Source organism: Rhodnius prolixus, unplaced genomic scaffold (assembly GCF_049639745.1).
Source record: "Rhodnius prolixus isolate KJV_2025 unplaced genomic scaffold, Rpr scaffold_4, whole genome shotgun sequence".
Lineage (NCBI taxonomy): Eukaryota > Metazoa > Arthropoda > Insecta > Hemiptera > Reduviidae > Rhodnius > Rhodnius prolixus.
In genome coordinates this window covers 33,331,815-33,337,814 of record NW_027411614.1, presented here as the reverse complement: position 1 = coordinate 33,337,814, position 6,000 = coordinate 33,331,815, and the positions used below count along the sequence as shown (strand labels likewise).

The 6,000-nt window shown below is 30.1% G+C and overlaps 1 protein-coding gene across 2 annotated transcripts in view; it reads left to right on the top strand.

The window, feature by feature from the left end:
• The first annotated feature begins 2,160 nt into the window (after positions 1 to 2,160).
• The window catches only part of LOC141455982 (lachesin-like), a 325,735-nt gene continuing 321,895 nt past the window's right edge, over positions 2,161 to 6,000 (top strand). For both annotated transcript variants that reach the window (XM_074131526.1, XM_074131525.1), the window contains exon 1: positions 2,161 to 2,311. The gene's annotated coding sequence lies outside the window, so the exon portion shown is untranslated. The remainder of the gene's footprint in view (positions 2,312 to 6,000) is intronic.

Below are 6,000 nucleotides of genomic sequence, written 5' to 3'. Positions count from 1 at the left end.
AAAAGCAATGCGATATGAAAATTCATCTTGATTTCACTAAATTCTAGTTCAATGTAATTTTATTGTTCTGTTGATTGAAAAAAAATTGAAGGAATATTTGCGATAATTCAAGAATTTAGCTCCAGACATTTTGAACTCCACGTTTCTCGTTAATGCTTCAAACTGTTTGTACGCTGCCACATCTAGTCGTTTCTCCAAGCTCTTGGAAGATCAAACGACTGAAGATTCACTTCAGTTCTTTGTGGCAAACTAAGTTGCTTTGCAGAAGAGTTTATATTTTAACTCAATTACCTAATTAGTCTTAGATTTGTTGTAATTCTCAATTGAATATTTTCCAGACGTTTCCTATTTCAAGATTATCATCAGGACATTTCTTTTTATCCTGTTGTATTTCAAGCACTTCTTTTATTTATTTATTTAACTTTTTCCTAGTTCTATTTTAGTGCTTCTCTCCTTACAGTTATAGAACTTTATCTCTATTTTCTATTTTGGACAAGACATGTTTTTAATTTTCTTTCTTTTGTTTTTAAAGCTTCTATTTTTAGAAGTTAACTACTGTTATTTTATTTTTCAAATTTCTATATGTAGCGTTTATTTGATTGTTAGTTCTTAGTATGCTTCCCTTTGACTGATATTTAATTTAAGATTATTTATTCTCGATTTTTAAAATTACGTAATTTTCTAATCCATGTCTCGAGCAAGTTACAAAATAAGTATTTGGTTTTCCGACAACTAGTACAAACTTAATTATTGTTATTTTTTGTTTCTTCCATTGTTAGAAGTCTTATTTTAAGGGTTAAAAGGGAAACCCATTAAATTAACATCGTAAGTCTATTTAAAGGTCTAAAGTACAGATTTCCTCCATTATTTTATGAAGAGTGATGTAAGGATTTAATAAAAAATAAATCGAAAGTAAATTTTGTAACTTTGCAAATTTCAGGAAGAGGTAGTTTCAGAAATCATCTTAAACTTTTTCAGTTACTACATTTCAGTTCCTACCAAAACCAGAGTGATAATTCAAGCTATATTGAAAAGTAGCGTGCAGAGGAATGAAATTGTCCCTTATATGCGGAAATAGCGTGTACCAACCAATCTTAGTTTTTGTGAAGCATCTAGGGCAGCTAACCCGCATAACATCAGTGTGTTGCTGGTCACACTATACGAGAGGAGGGCATACCTTGCGTTGAAACCGAATTGTTTAAACTAACAAAATAGTTTCTAAATGTTTTTCCTGTCAAACGATAGACTTCATATTTATAATCTTTACTGCATGAATGATAACAAATATGAATGTTCTAAAACTTTGCTTTGGTCCCATAATATATCTGAAGGAAACCATTGGATGGATAGCAGGAACTGAGCTTGGAGGTCTTCCTAGTAGAGTTAAGAAGAAATAAAGTTGTTACTAAATGTGGGCCGATTTTTGAACAACTGAACTGAAATTTTAGAGCTTTTGTGCTTTTGAAAAATGGATCATTTCAACTAGATTAAGTTGCTTTATTGTTACAAGCAGGTTGAGCAGTATTTGAAGAGTATTTGTGAACAAGTTGATATTTTTTAAGAGTCTCTAAGTTACTGCACGAATTTGAATGAATTTCCATTGGATTTGAACTCACTATAATTGAATAAAACGTATTACCAGCTGTACTTGATATCTACTAGCATTTAATTGTAGTTAAATAATTATTTAAAGGTTAAACCAAGCGATAAAACGTGAGATAGAGTAAGACTGTTGTTTTGAGGAAGGAAGAATTTGTACTTACAGTTAGTGGTTTACTATTTGACTGACGGAAATGAAGGCTTCCGATTGTAAATCTATAAAATCTCGATCTCCTTCTATCCTAGCATTTACAAGTGCTATGTGTGTTTTACTGTAGAAGCAGAAAGGACAACGATTGGAGCTGTAGTATTTTGTAAAGACTACAACTCGCTCATTCCATCCTTGAAGAAAGACGGAAAGAATAGGATGAAGTAAGGCTTCTCCCATTTCCGCTGCTCTCTGTTCCCTTGTCGCTGGCTCTTCTTACTCATTTTGGTGTGCGTCGAAAAAAAAGAGGAAGAAGAATCCTTTTTTTTTTCTTCTTCTTTTTTCGTACAGAGACGCACTACTTGATGGAATTGCATTCTTGTGCAGAGGGGCGTAATGTTGAACGGAGGGGGAGTTTTGGCGTGAGGCGGTTCAGTGTAGAGAGGGTTAGCAAACATCTAGCCGCTAGGGGTAACGTTGCTACAGTCAGTGTGCCACGAGACTGCGTACAGTATATACCGCGTTGCTTCGCCCTCTAAAATAGTACGTAATCCCAGCCTACCAGTAAGTTTCTATTAAACAAAAGATAGATTTTTGTCATCATTACTATTTTTTTTTTATATATATACATTGTAAAGAATTAAAATTTATAATTTATTAAAAATAAATTATTTATCAGAGAATCCGGCTGAATGGTATTCATAAAAAGTTTTATAATTTTGTACATATTTGGCAAATTGACAATTTAGTTGGTCGATCATCCATCTTAGGTAAAATAGCAAAAAATATAATTTTTGATATTTTAAGAGTAATATAAATAACAATTTGCTGAGAACGTTACTTGGAAACTTGTAAATTTAATTTTGAACATATCACAAAGCAAAGCTTTCAAACTATAAACAACTATCAAATAAAAATATACCTAAATAGTGCCTTTTTTTATTAATTTAAATAAAGTGCTTTAAATAACTTTGATTACTTTATAAATAATTAAATTAAATTTAAATAAAAAGCATTTTTCTTCTTTATGTTTTAGTAAATCAATTTAAAGCTGTTAAAAATATATTTGAAATTGTAAAGTTAGTTTAATATGAACCACAAAACAAAATTGAAATAATTTACTGGTCCAGAACGATCTTAAAAGCAACGATCTAAGGATATACAAAATGGCGGTAGGATTTTTTTATTGGTCATTCTTATGATTGAGACTATGCCTTAATTAAATAACAATAGATTCACTTTTGTGAGCTAGAAAGAAAATTTTATTTATTTATTTATTTTCCCCAAGAAAAAGGAAGTTAAAAACAAAAATTGCTGCACTCAAATTTCCCAACAACAAAATTGATTGCAAAATTTCCTTCTCTTTGGATCACTAGAAATTTTATTAATTAAAATGAATTGCCTGGTTTTCATAACAATTCTCAATTGTATGACAATGTGGTTGGTATTCCTTAAATTAATTGTTTTATCCAACACAATCTGTCAAGTAGTATTGAAGCGGCATTCATATCACCTTTCCTTTGAATTAATTTTCGAATTGCTTTGAAATAAACAAATGATTCGTCTATTTCAAAACTTAATTTGATTACTAATTTAAAAATATTTATTAATTGATTAATTATTAAAGAAAATTTAAATATTGATTTAATGAATTAGAAAAAAACTTACAATAAAATTCTGGTAACTTTGCGATCCTTGCTGAATTTTTGGATGCACAAAAATACTTTTCACTGATAGATTTGTTTATAATTTGATTAGTTGAATTTAAGCATCTACCGTTTATCAAATTGGAACCGTCTTTTCGCTAATACGAAACTTTGAATCTAAATTATTTCCTGTTTAATAATCTGAAAAAATAGTTATTACCTGTTTTAAGGAAATAAAAGTGGAAAGACGTAATTCGTCGTAAAGGTAATTTTAAAATGTTCAATATTTTTTTTTTATATTAAAATTAATTATAATAAACAAGAATGTAATTAACAGTTTAATTCTTAAAGATGAGGTACTAACTTCCGCAGTTTTTTTTCGAAATAATCTATTTTTGTAATTACAAATTAGGGCTTAGCAAAAACTAGATTTTATTCACTTTTACTGAGCTTTTTATTAGAAAGTAATTACAAATAAATTACTTCCTCTTAATATGAACTTTCAAATATTGATTTAATATGATCTCGTTTTAGTGAGAGCCAATAATACCGAACCGTTGGTTGTGCAAGTAAGAAATTATCTAGCTTGATGGCAGTTTTAAATAAAAATTATCTAAAGATCGAACCATTAATTAGTATTTCAAAGCCTTTTTGAAGTATTTTACTGATTTACCCAAGTTTTATAAATTTCCGCAGCTCAACAATTTCCACAAAAACTGAGAGGTAGGTTTTCTTTGGAAGTTCCATTTACTCTTGTTGGAGGTTTTATTCTTTTTGGAGTGTTTTACATTTTAGTCAATTTAATCCACAACCTAAAGAAGAAAATAAAAAAATTAATTTTAGTTAATTTGGTATTTGTTTAATATCTCTTTTTTGGGGGGGCTTAAATATGGGGAAAGCAAGCTTGAAATAAGAGGTACAACATTAATTGGTCATTTATAAAAACACATGTGTTAAAAACATTCAAACTATCAAACGTAAATCAATCGCCTCAAATCGTGATTTTATTAAATTTTATAACTAATTTTAAATTCTAAAAATCTTAAAAAAAAAACCCTAAAATTTTAGTTAAAGTTAGAGACAAAACCATTTTGAACATCCAAATGTAATGAAATAGTTGATTAACGTTCTGAGTCTCTCGCCACAAACAATCAGTCCAAAAAATTAATAAATAAAAATTTATCATTTTTTCCACGTTGTCTCGAATATTTGAGTTTTGTTTTTTTATATTTCCTTCCAACCCACCATTTGCAATCAGAGGGGCGTGCCCTGTTCGCCTTTCTTCGCTAACAGAACTACAATAACAGCTGTCCAGGTTTTAATATTTGCTTTAATTTTAAAATTAAAAATTACACTATATTATTGCTGGTTTATAACTTTGAGTTAATGCTTTCTAAGAGTTTATATTAATTAAATAGCACTAATTGCATTAATTTAAAAACTATATTGAGCACAAACTTAAAATCTTCTGTTTCGGCTTTGCGAGGAGCACTATCTGAAAGATTTCCTTCCAAATCTCTTCACAAGAAACTACTTCTATCTTGGAAATTTTAACGGGATGGTTCCAACTTTTTTGGTAAAGTTAATTTGAATTCGCAAACCAACTATTTAAAATTGAAGACCTACTACTCTTTTCCCGTTTATGATTTATTTTAGAATCTAAGGAGCTTAGAATTTTACGAATCTTTTATCGTAATTTTGTTCTAGTCCTGCACTAAGAGCAAAGAGTAAAAATGTTTTAACAGGAGAGAAATGTTTAAATTTGTTTTGTTTAATTTTATTCATTTCCATGAAATACAAAATGCTTCAGTTTTCTGTAATTATGATGCAGAAGACGAGCGCGTTTCCGTCTTACTTCATTTACAGCATTCAACTTTCAAAAACCACTTTTTACTTAATCTTGAGTTAATTTAAATGGGTTTGTATTTCCATTCCTGGACTGAATTGTAATTTTTAGTTTACTGGAAAAGAATGATTTCTTAATGTGTGACAGGTCATTGAAGTGACCGTAAGAGCCTGCGCGTTTAAACGACTGCACCCGAATTTATTTTTTGTGACTTTGCGCAGTCTACTATAGGCAACTTCAAAGTATCTTAAATTGATCCTCCATCGTGGAGTCAGTTTAAAATGAAGTGAATAAACTATCTGTAATGATCTGTAAAATGGATGCTGAGGATTTATTTTGTTTTTTCGTTAGATCCATGAAAAAGTGCCAGAATGTTTCCAGCCAGTTTGGAGAATTTGAATCCGGTTTTAGTTAAAATGCTTTTCTGTTCCGTACAGTTCAAATCCGTTTGACCAGAAGGAAAGGGCTAGGCGAATGTAGAATCTGTTTCTTTGTTCGTAAAAGACAGTTTGATCGTTTGTCAAAAATAGTCTGTCCTCTATTTGTGGAACCTACGATCACGGATATTGAAGCTGTAGGATCAGATTGCAAGTATGTAGTGCATATGCATCACTGGAAGTCTGAAAGGTGTAAATGTTTCTGTATTTGGGTGAATGCGATGTCAGCCGTGTATATTGTGCAAAGTGTTGATGCAAAGATAACTCCTTAAGGTTATATACAATTTGAAACTTTTTTGAATTAAAACCAGAGCACTAAGCACA